Raw genomic sequence first — 12699 nt, 5'->3', positions numbered from 1 at the left:
CTGAAGGCCTCTGTCAAGCTCACCTGGGAGCAGCCGGGCCCCTTTGTTGTCCTCGTAGCAGATCCACAGAGGAAGAGAGGGTTAAGGTGATCCCTGAAGTGGTTTCATTGAAGGCACTCTGGAGGAACCATGGGAAGGTCTCAGTGAGCATCAGAAACACTATGACCACACCTGTGAAGGTACCAGCCAGAATGCTGCTAGGTCATGTGAACCCAGCCACCCCTGTTGCCCCATCTGATTGGAAGAAGGAAGAGGGGGGCGAAGCAGCAGTAAAAAAAGCTCTGTATAGGAGACATGGCCCTCCCACCGGAATGGATAGAAGGGGCCAGAGCTCAGTTGGCCAGATGGCAGAAAATGTTCTCCAAGGATGAATATGATGTGGGGTGTGCGAGGAGTGCCTTTCACACGTTCCGCTTAGAGAAAGACAAACCGTTTAGGGAAAGAGTCAGACGGGTCCCTCTAGGCGACTTAGAAGTTTTGCGTGAACAGCTGGCGGAACTTAAGAGGACAGGAATGATCAGAGAATCTAGAAGTCATTATGCCTCCCCAATCATGGTACTTCGAAAGAAGAATGAATCCCTAAGACTATGTATTGACTACCGAACATTGAACCGAAGAACTATCCCTGACCAATATACTACCCCCAGGATAGAAGATGCTCTGCAGAGTCTGTCGGGGGCCAAGTGGTTCAGTGTGATGGATCTGAAGAGTGGGTACTATCAAATTCCCATGCATCCTGAAGACAGGGAAGAGACTGCTTTTATTACTCCAGTGGGGTTCTTCAAGTTCAACGCATGCCTCAGGGTCTGTCAGGGGCCCCAGCCACTTTCCAGAGACGGATGGAGAGAACAGTGGGGGACATGAACCTGATAGAACTCCGATCGTTCCTGGGTTTCTGCTCCTACTATAGAAGATTTGTGGAGCGGTTTGCCAAGATAGCCAGACCCCTGAATGAGTTGTTGAAGTTCGAGGGATAAGATGATGTCCCAGAAACGGTTAGGCCTGTAAAGCTTGCTACGGGACTTAGGAAGCCCAAGGAGTCCATCCAGGATCAGTGTGAAGCGGCATTTATCCAGTTGAAAAAGAGACTGACCACTGCCCCTGTCTTGGCCTATGCAGACCCCAAGAAACCCTATGAACTGCACGTCGATGCCAGTCGAGATGGATTAGGTGGGGTGTTGTACCAGGAGTACGATGGTCATCTGCGACCTGTCGCATATGTGAGTAGGAGCCTGGTCCCTGCCGAGAAGAATTACCCAACACACAAACTCGAATTCCTGGCCCTAAAGTGGACTGTTGTGGACAAGTTGAAAGACTATTTATATGGGGCCGAGTTCGTGGCGAGATCTGATAACAATCCACTCACCTATCTTCTCACTACAGCCAAGCTGGATGCTACAGGATATCGATGGCTGGCTGCTCTTTCAGGATATACTTTCAGCCTGAAATACCGGCCAGGCGTTGGGAACAGAGACGCAGATGCCCTATCCAGAAGGCCACATGGTCTCGGTGACCCTACTGAGGAATGGACTCAACTGGCCCCAGAAGGAGTACGAGCCCTTTACCAGGGGGCTGAACTCCAAGCCAAAGGAGGGTCCAGAGCTGAAGAAGTTGGAGTCTTGCCTGCTGGGGTACCTAAATGCTATTGTAACGTAACCCAGGTGAGAGAAGAAGGCCTCCCAAAGCTGTCGAAGAAGAAACTAAGGAGAGATCAACAGGAAGAGATTAGTATTGAAGGCTCTGGAAGAACAATGCCCAGAGGTGCTTCTCACAGACTCTCCTAAAAAGGCTTGATTGGTGCATAAGGAATGGGATCGGTTGCAGTTACATCAGGGGGTGGTCTATCAAAGGGGCCCCTCCGATGGTTTGGAGGAAAAATGTCAGCTGTTCCTGCCCTCCAAGCACAGAGAGATAGCTTTAAACGCCCTTCATGACAGTCATGGTCATCTAGGATCTGAAAGGACCTTCCATTTAGTCGGACAGGTTTTACTGGCCCCACATGCGGGCTGAAGTTGAAGGCTACTGTCACTCCTGCATGCGGTGTATCCAGAGGAAGACCTTACCACATCGAATTGCCCCACTGGGCTATCTTCAAAGCCAAGGGCCCATGGAACCGGTGTGCATTGATTTCCTTTGCCTGGAGCCTGATCTGAGTGGACTGGGGAATGTCTTGGTGGTAACTGATCCCTTCACGCGATACGCCCAAGCATTCCCAACCAAGGACCAACAAGCCTCTACAGTGGCGAAAGTGTTAGTAGAAAAGTTCTTTGTTCATTATGGATTGCTCCAACGCATACATTCAGATCAGGGAAGAGACTTTGAGAGCAATCTCATTAGAAAACTGTTAGATTTGTTGGGCATAAAAAAGTCCAGGACCACTCCTTATCACCCCCAGGGAGATGCTCAGTCTGAGCGATTTAATCGTAAGCTTTTGGATAAGCTTGGAACTTTGAGTACTGAGAAGAAGCAGAAGTGGAGTAAACACATAACCGCCATCGTGTATGCCTACAATAGCACTACAAGCGATGCAACAGGATACTCCCTAACCGGTTGATGTTCAGGAGAGAAGCCTGGCTCCCAGTGGATCTGGCCTTTGGTATATCCCTTGACAATGCTTCAGCCACTTCCCATAAGGGATATGTAGACAGGCTGACGAGAAGTCTGAAAACGGCCTATGAGAAAGCTCAAGCTACCTCAGACCAAAGAGGACAGGGGAATAAGTGGAACTATGATTTGAAGGGGCCAAGACCTGCAGCCAGGAGACAGAGTATTGCTGAGGAATTTGGGTATTCCTGAAAAACATAAGCTGGCCGACCGCTGCAAATCTCAGCCATACATTATCTGCAAGCAGCGACCGGGTCTCCCAGTGTATCAGGTTAGGCCAGAAGGGAGTACGGGGCCATTAAAAACCTGGCACCGGAACCATTTATTACCTCTCTCCGAAGCAGTTTGTCTACCTCCCATATCGGATCCACCAGTGACCCCTTCAACCTCTCAAGGGTCAGGGCCAGTTACCAGATCTCAGTCATTTCCCCAAGATCAAGAGGACAAAGACTGAGAGGAGGAAGGGATGGAATCAGATTGGCTATGGCTGTCCCAGTCTCAAAAGACCACCAACTCCTCTCCATCCCCTGCTGCAATGACTGACAATGGGGCTGTCTGACCTGGGGCTCCTGAATTTGTGCCTTGTGCTATGCTCTTTGAGGACCTGGAAGACAAACAGGATCCATCGCTAATAGGAGACCCCGAGGAGTTTTCATATCTTTCTGAAGAAGCTTCAGATAAAAAAGAAGTTCCAGAAGTAGGAGTTCCAGAAGAAGTAGTTTCAGAGGAAGAAGTCCCAGAGGAAGAAGTCCCAGAGGAAGAAGTCCCAGAGGAAGAAGTCCCAGAGGAGGAAATCCCAGAGGAGGAAGTCCTAGAGGAAGAAGTCCCAGAGGAAGAATTTCCAGAGGAAGAAGTTCCAGAAGTAGAAGTTACAGAAGAGGAAGTTGAGCTCTGTGTGCCTGAGCAAGAGGGAAAGGGAAAAAGAGTTAGTCACCCTCCAAAGAAGCTAACTTACAGCCAGCTGGGTGAATGCTCTGAAGAGGCAATTTTTACTTCTAAAAGGACAGTTGACATGCCTGGTCCCTCCACTGTACATTTAGAGGAGGGCAACCCTAGCTCACTCCCCAGCACATCTGGTCAGGCCGTACAAGTACAGGTGGCCCCCCTTCCAATGACAATTGGTTGGAGGTTCCTCTGTCAGCTCTGTGTTATGATACGAGCTGCCTAAGTTTGGGCTCCTCATATGGAAATGTAGATTGTCTATTGTCATGTGTGCATTAACCAAATTTTCTCCGCGTCTAATTGAGAAGGCATGTACCAGGTTACAAACTGTTACTATCTTTGAAGGACCAAAGATTTTCGAGAGGGGAGAGTGTGTAGCGGGATATCACCCTTTATGTGATATGAGAGACTACCATCTGCTGATCAAGAAGGATATAAGCTCCCTCCGGTGGTCGAGTTGTGATATAGTCACCTGCTGTTTACTTGTCCTTGCCGCAGAGAATGTTCAGGAATTGAGTACAGGGAGAAAAGAGACTTCATTGCCCTGGGTTATTTATAAACCACAACACCCAGAGTGCAACTGTACAACCCCGGAATGCTTTTCTTCCCGTGCAGCCTGTTGGGGGTGGTAATTTAATGAGGAGGGCGTTCTTGGCGCGCTCTCTCCGGACTGCCTCTTCGACCCAGGAGGACACCTGTGCGTGGTGTCTCCACAGAAGTCTAGGCCGGAGTTGAGGCCTACATACGCCCGGGCGGAGCGCCATTGAGGAAGAAAGACAGAACCTCTGACGGAGTGATCAGATGGTGTTCCAGTGCAGTAGTGACCTGTTCGAGAACCGGAGACGTTCATCCTGAAAGATTGTGACCGGAGATCGTGGACGGAGTGTTTCGGAAGGACAAGGCCTGAACTGGTTGGGTGAGATGGGCACCTGCCCAAGGCCTATTGACTGTGTTGTTGGAAGGTGGATCGCCCACATTAGCCATTGCAATGTGACCATTCGGATCTTTTCCACCCAATTCACTTGTTTCCCTATTGGATTACAAATTACCCCTTGTGCGCCACCGCATGCCAACGCATCAGTGCACAAACTTTTGGGATAATTTGAACTAAGGTTTGGTCTGATCAACCAAACCACATTAGTTAGGTGTGTTACTTAAAGACTGCCTATTTAGTTATTGCAAACTGTTGATGTCTATCTTCATACTTTTTTTAAGACCCTTCAGGTCTGGTATGGATATTAAGGGGAACCTCGCCGTAAAAAAAAAAATGACGTGGGGTTCCCCTAAATATCAATACCAGGCCCTTCAGGTCTGGTGTGGATTTTAAGGGGAACTACACCCCAAATTTAAAAAAAAATGGCGTGGAGTTCCCCCAAAAATCCACACCAGACCCCTTATCCGAGCACGTAACCTGGCCGGCCGCAGAAAAGAGGGGGGGACAGAGTGCGCCCCCCCCTCTCCTGAACCTTCCCAGGCCACATGCCCTCAACATGGGGAGGATGTCCCCATGTTGATGGGGTCAAGGGCCTCATCCCCCACAACCCTTGCCCGGTGGTTGTGGGGGTCTGCGGGCAGGGGGCTTATCGAAATCTGGAAGACCCCTTTAACAAAGGGGACCCCCAGATCCCGGCCCTCCCCCTGTGTGAAATGGTAATAGGGTACATTGTACCTCTACCATTTCACCCAAAAAAGTGTCAAAAATAAGAAAAATTACAATAGCCGGTTTTTGACAATTCCTTTATTAATATCTTCTTTCCGCGCTTCTTCTTCTTCTTCTTTCATTCGGGTTTCTTCCTCCATCTTCCTCTGCTTCTTTCTTGGATCTTCTCGTCCGCATCTTGACCGGTGTATTCTTCCATCTTCTTCTCCTTCCGTCGGCCTTCTCGTCCCGCATCTAGAGATGTACAGAACTGTTCGCTGGCGAAAAATTTGCGGCGATTTTTGCGCATTCGCATTCGCCGATGCGCGCGAACATATGCGCTGTTCGATCCACCTCCTATTAATTATCATTGAGCAAACTTTGACCCTCTATCTCACAGTCAGCAGACACATTCCAGCCAATCAGCAGCATACCCTCCCTCCCTGACCCTCCCACCTCTAGGGCAGCATCCATTTTAGATTCATTCGGAACCTGCATTCTTAGTGAGAGGAGGGATAGTGTTGCTGGTGCTGAATTGATAGGGAAAGCATAGCTAGGCTAGTGTTTTCAGTGTCCTGAAAGACTCATCTGATCTCTGCTGTAAGGACAGCACCCCAAAAAGTCATTTTTAGGGCTAGTAACCCCAAAAAGCCCTTTTTAGGGCTGGTATATCAGTCTGCTTTTTTTTCCCTGTAATCTAATTGCAGTTGCCTGCTAGGAAGGCAGCCTGCGTGTGTCAGGATCACAGCGTACACTGTGCCCAGGGCCATACACCACTCATCTATCTTGGTGGCACAGTCGATAACATTTAAAAAAATATATATATATTACTGCAATATAATTGTAGTCAGTTGACTGGCTGCCAGCGTGTGTCAGGGTACAGCGTACACTGTGCCCAGTGCCATACACCACTCATCTATCTTGGTGGCACAGTTGATAACATTTAAAAAAAAAAAAATTATTACTTCAATATAATTGAAGTCAGTTGCCTGGCTGCCAGCGTGTGTCAGGGTACAGCGTACACTGTGCCCAGTGGTACCCACCACCCATCTATCTTGGTGGCACAGTCGATAACATTTAAAAAAAAAAAAATATTACTTCAATATAATAGTAGTCAGTTGCCTGGCTGCCAGAGTGTGTCAGGGTACAGTGTACACTGTGCCCAGTGCCACCCACCACTCATCTATCTTGGTGGCACAGTACATAACATTTAACCCCTTCCCGACCGCCGCATGTATATGTACGTCCACATCGGGACCCCCCCGCTACATGCGGCGGTCGGGTTCCCTCGGGGAGCGATCCAGGACGACGGCGCGGCTATTCGTTTATAGCCGCTCCGTCGCGATCGCTCCCCGAGGCTGAAGCACGGGGAGAGCCGTATGTAAACACGGCTTCCCCGTGCTTCACTGTGGCGGCGTATCGATCGAGTGATCCCTTTTATAAAGGGAGACTCGATCGATGACGTCAGTCCTACAGCCACACCCCCCTACAGTTGTAAACACACACTAAGTGAACACTAACCCCTACAGCGCCCCCTGTGGTTAACTCCCAAACTGCAACTGTCATTTTCACAATAAACAATGCAATTTAAATGCATTTTTTGCTGTGAAAATGACAATGGTCCCAAAAATGTGTCAAAATTGTCCGAAGTGTCCGCCATAATGTCGCAGTCACGAAAAAAATCGCTGATCGCCGCCAATAGTAGTAAAAAAAAGATAATTAATAAAAATGCAATAAAACTATCCCCTATTTTGTAAACGCTATAAATTTTGCGCAAACCAATCGATAAACGCTTATTGCGATTTTTTACCAAAAATAGGAAGAAGAATACGTATCGGCCTAAACTGAGGAAAACATTTTTTTTATATATGTTTTTGGGGGGATATTTATTATAGCAAAAAGTAAAACATATTGCATTTTTTTCAAAATTGTCGCTCTATTTTTGTTTATAGCGCAAAAAATAAAAACCGCAGAGGTGATCAAATACCACCAAAAGAAAGCTCTATTTGTGGGGAAAAAAGGACTCCAATTTTGTTTGGGAGCCACGTTGCACGACCGCGCAATTGTCTGTTAAAGCGACGCAGTGCCGAATCCCAAAACCTGGCCTGGGCATTTAGCTGCAAAATGGTCCGGGGCTTAAGTGGTTAAAAACCAAAAACCAAAAATATTATTGCAATATAATTGTAGTTAGTTGCCTGGCTGCCAGCGTGTGTCAGGGGTACAGCGTACACTGTGCCCAGTGCCACCCACCACTCATCTATCTTGGTGGCACAGTACATAACATTTAAAAAACCCCAAAAATTTACTGCAATAGAATAGTAGTCAGTTGCCAGCGTGTGTCAGGCTCATAGTGTAAACTGTGCCCACTTGCCCAGTGCCACCACTCATATATCTGGTGGCATAGTATATTAAATTTAAAAAGAACAAACACAATTTTGACTGCAATAGAATAGCAGTTAGTTGTCTGTAGGCGTGTGTCAGGCCTACAGCGTCTACTCTGCCAACTTCTGCCAGTGCACAGTGCCACTCATATCTGGTGTCACAGTAGCTTGCACGTATAGTACAACTAAACAAATAAGAAAAAATTACTGGCAGAGGCAGGCCACCCCGCAGGGGCTGTCGTGGTCATGGTGCTGTGATTCCCTTTGGCCCTAGAATAACACCCAGTGTTCAGAGGCCACGTACCCTGAACTCCAAAAGTTCTGAGGACATAGTTGACTGGCTAACACAGGACACCCAATCTTCTACAGCTTCCGCTCATAACCTTGACACACCATCTTCCTCCAGCTCAGCTTCGGGCACCTCTTAAGTTACCACTTGCCCGCATGCCGCCACCACCAACACTAGCATCACAGCTGCTTCACTTGATCTGTCAGAGGAGTTATTTACACATCAGTTGGAAGAAATGAGTGATGCGCAACCATTATTGCCAGAGGTTGTAGATAAAAGGGATATGATTCAGTCAGGCAGCATTACACACATGGACGTATGGTGTGATGATGATGTACCCGCTGCTGCTTCCTTTGCTGAGTTGTCAGATACAAGTGAAGCGGTTGATGATGACGATGTGTCCGGGGATGTCACGTGGGTGCCCGCTTGAAGAGAAGAAGAAGAGGGGGAAAGTTCAGATGGGGAGACAGAGAGGAGGAGGAGATGAGTTGGAAGCAGGGGGAGGTCGTCGCAAGGAGCTAGTGGCACAGTCAGACAGCATGTATCGGCACCCGGGGTCAGCCAGACAGCACGCCAATCAACGCATGCTGTTGCCACCACCAGAATGCCGGCATTGCAAAGCTCAGCAGTGTGGCATTTTTTTTGTGTGTCTGCCTCTGATAACAGTGATGCCATTTGCAACCTGTGCCAAAAGAAACTGAGTCGTGGGAAATCCAACACCCACCTAGGTACAACTGCTTTGCGAAGGCACATGATCGCACATCACAAACGCCTATGGGATCAACACATGATGACGAGTACAAGCAGCACACAAGCTCAAAGCCACCATCCTCCTCCTGGTGCAGCATCTTCAGTCACGTCAACCACTGCTGTCCTCCTTGCCCCCTCTCAACCATCCGCCACTGCATCTCTCACCTTGAGCAGTTCCTGCTCATCTTCTCCCCACAGTCAGATGTCTGTCAAGGACATGTTTGAGCGTAAGAAGCCAATGTCACAGAGTCACCCCCTTGCCCGGCGTCTGACAGCTGGCTTGTCGGAACTCTTAGCCCGCCAGCTTTTACCATACAAGCTGGTGGAGTCTGAGGCCTTCAAAAAATTTGTAGCTATTGGGACACCGCAGTGGAAGGTACCCGGCCGAAATTTCTTTTCACAAAAGACAATCCCCAACCTGTACTCTATTGTGCAAAAGGAAGTCATGGCATCCCTGGCACACAGTGTTGAGGCAAGGGTCCATCTGACCACTGATACCTGGTCTGCAAAGCACGGTCAGGGCAGGTATATCACCTACACTGCGCATTGGGTAAACCTGCTGATGGCTGACAAGCATGTAATGCGTGGCTCTGCAGAGGAGTTGGTGACACCGCCACGACTTGCAGGCAGGTCTGCTGCCACCTCCTCTACTCCTCCTACTGCATCCTCTTTGATAACCTCCTCGGCTGAGTCCTCTTCTGCTGCTGCGTCTTGCTCCACATCAACTGCACCCCCCCCAGCTCCCCAGGGGCTATTCCACATCACGGATATGACAGTGTCACGCTGTCTTGGGGTTGACTTGCCTGAAAGCAGAGAGTCACACCGGACCAGCACTCCTGTCCGCCCTGAACACACAGGTGGATCAGTGGCTGACTCTGCACCAACTGGAGATCGGCAAAGTGGTGTGTGACAACGGAAGCAATTTGTTGGCAGCATTGAATTTGGGCAAGTTGACACATGTCCCGTGCATGGCACATGTGATGAATCTGATTGTACAACGCTTTGTGCATAAGTACCCAGACTTACAGGACGTCCTCAAGCAGGCCAGGAAGGTGTGTGGCCATTTCAAGCATTCCTACACGGCCATGGCGCACTTTTCAGATATCCAGCGGCGAAACAACATGCCAGTGAAGCGACTGATTTGCGACAGCCCGACACGTTGGAATTCAACACTCCTAATGTTCGACCGCCTGCTCCAACAAGAAAAAGCCGTCAACGAGTATTTGTATGAACGGGGTGCTAGGACAGCCTCTGCGCAGCTGGGATTTTTTTTGCCACGTTACTGGGCGCTCATGCGCAATGCCTGTAGGCTCATGCGTCCTTTTGAGGAGGTGACAAACCTAGTCAGTCGCACTGAAGGCAGCATCAGCGACATCATCCCATTTGTTTTCTTCCTGGAACGTGCCCTGCGAAGAGTGCTGGATCAGGCCGTAGATGAGCGTGAAGAGGAAGAGGAAGAGTTGTGGTCACCATCACCACCACCAGAAACAGCCTTATCAGCATCGCTTGCTGGACCTGCAGAAACGCTGGAAGAGGAGTGTGAGGAAGAGGAGTCAGAGAAGGAATGTGGCTTTGAGGAGGAGGAAGACCAACCACAGCAGGCAACCCAGGGTGCTCGTTGTCACCTATCTGGTACCCGTGGTGTTGTACGTGGCTGGGAGGAAGAACAGACCTTTAGTGAGATCAGTGAGGATGAGGAACGGGACATGAGTAGCTCGGCATCCAACCTTGTGCAAATGGGGTCTTTCATGCTGTTGTGCCTGTTGAGGGACCCTTGTATAAAAAGACTGAAGGAGAATGACCTGTACTGAGTGGCCACGCTACTAGACCCCCGGTATAAGCAGAAAGTGCCTGAAATGTTACCAAATTACCGGAAGTCGGAAAGGATGCAGCAGTTCCAAAATAAATTAAAAAGTATGCTTTACACAGCATACAAGGGTGATGTCACAGCACAACGGGAATCTAACAGTGGAAGAGGTGAAAGTATTCCTCCTCCTACCATGACCACGCTGGCAAGGACAGGACGCTTTACAGACGTGTTGTTGATGGAGGACGTGCAGAGCTTTTTCAGCCCTACGCGTCGCCACAGCCTTTCGGGGTCAACCCTCAGAGAACGACTAGACCAACAGGTAGCAGACTACCTCGCCTTAACTGCAGATATCGACACTCTGAGGAGCGATGAACCCCTTGACTATTGGGTTTGCAGGCTTGACCTGTGGCCTGAGCTATCCAAATTTGCGATAGAACTTCTGGCCTGCCCCGCTTCAAGTGTCCTTTCAGAAAGGACCTTCAGTGCAGCAGGAGGTATTGTCACTGAGAAGAGAAGTCGCCTAGGTCAAAAAAGTCTAGATTACCTCACCTTTATTAAGATGAATGAGGCATGGATCCCGAAGGGACTGACAGTGGGCGATACATTTGACTGAAGGCCTGATGAGATGAGCTGCCTTGGGCTACAAATGGTCCACACGCTGCTGTATTTTATGTCTGCATGCCGGATGACTTGCGTGACTTATCCGCCACCAACTAGGGTTCAAGCCTCAATGTTTTAGTGCACTTTCTGCCTGGAAAACATAATTTTTTCTGGCCTCTGCTACAGCAGCAGCTGCAACAATACCTAATTTTTCAGACATGTGTATATGCCTATTTTTTCTGGCCTCTGGTGCTGCTGCACTGTGGCTGCAAAAACAAAACCAAACAAAAAGGCACATACATGTGTCAAATTCCCCTTCGTGATCGTTACCTTGTTGTGGTGAAGGTGCTTGCGTATCACAATGAAGCGACCACCTCTATGAGTGTGTTGACAATAGCAATGTTGGCACACCCCAGATGATAAGATCATCTGGTTGCTTCATTGTGATCAGACCAAAAGCGATCGGCTGGATAATTTTGCATAGAAAAAACATTAATTTTCTTTGTGATCATTAAAGCCTACTAGGCCAACAATGGGCCCACACTGCAGAATCATTGTTTTCTGGGTCACTTAACTGTCAATGAACTACCTCAGCACGACCATAGGCTTTGAAAAACCCCCATCACCTGCAATCTCCAAAACGTTCATTGATGTCAGTGAGGACAAGGAACAGGACATAGCTAGCTTGGTATACAACCTTGTGTAAATGGGGAGTTTGCGGTTGTGCAAATGGACTGTTTGCAGGTGTTTGCAGTGCGTTAAACGAGGAGTTTGATCTGTCAGAGTTTGGTCTGTCACTGTGAACCCTAACCCTATTACAGACAGGGTTAGGGTTACAGATAGGGTTAGGGTTACAGATAGGGTTAGGGATACAGATAGGGTTAGGGTTACAGATGGGGTTAGGGTTAGGGTTACAGACTGTAACCCTAACCCTATCTGTAACCCTAACCCTGGTCTGTAACCCAAACCCTAACCCTACCCTAACCCTAATGCTATCTGTTACCCTAACCCTATCTCTAACCCTAACCCAAACCCTACCCTAACCCTAATGCTATCTGTTATCCTAACCCTATCTCTAACCCTAACCCTATCTGTTACCCTAACCCTATCTGTAACCCTAACCCTACCCTAACCCTAATGCTATCTGTTATCCTAACCCTATCTCTAACCCTAACCCTATCTCTAACCCTAACCCTATCTGTAATCCTAACCGTAACCCTAACCCTAACCCTAAGCTACACTACCTGATCGATATAACATCATACTTAATGTTTTAGAGCACGTTATTCCAAACAATTTATGAATGTTAGGTGATTTATGCCCTTTATGGATTAAAAACGGACTCTGCGACAACTACGTAATTTTCCATGGGAGTTTTGCCATGGATCCCCCTCCGGCATGCCACAGTCCAGGTGTTAGTCCCCTTGAAACAACTTTTCCATCATTATTGTGGCTGGAAAGAGTCCCTGTGCGTTTTAAAATTCGCCTGCCCATTGAAGTCTATGGCGATTCGTCCAGTTCGCGCATTTGCGAACATATGCGCAAGTTCGCAATCGCCATTCGCGAACGCGAAATTTTAGGTTTGTGACATCACTACCCGCATCTTCTTCTTCCTCTGCTTCTTTCTTGGGTCTTCTCGTCCGCATCTTGACCGGCGTATTCTTCCATCTTCTTCTCCTTCCGT

Source organism: Rana temporaria, chromosome 13, assembly GCF_905171775.1.
Source record: "Rana temporaria chromosome 13, aRanTem1.1, whole genome shotgun sequence".
In the NCBI taxonomy this organism is placed as follows: Eukaryota; Metazoa; Chordata; class Amphibia; order Anura; family Ranidae; genus Rana; species Rana temporaria.
This window is presented reverse-complemented; position numbering follows the sequence as displayed.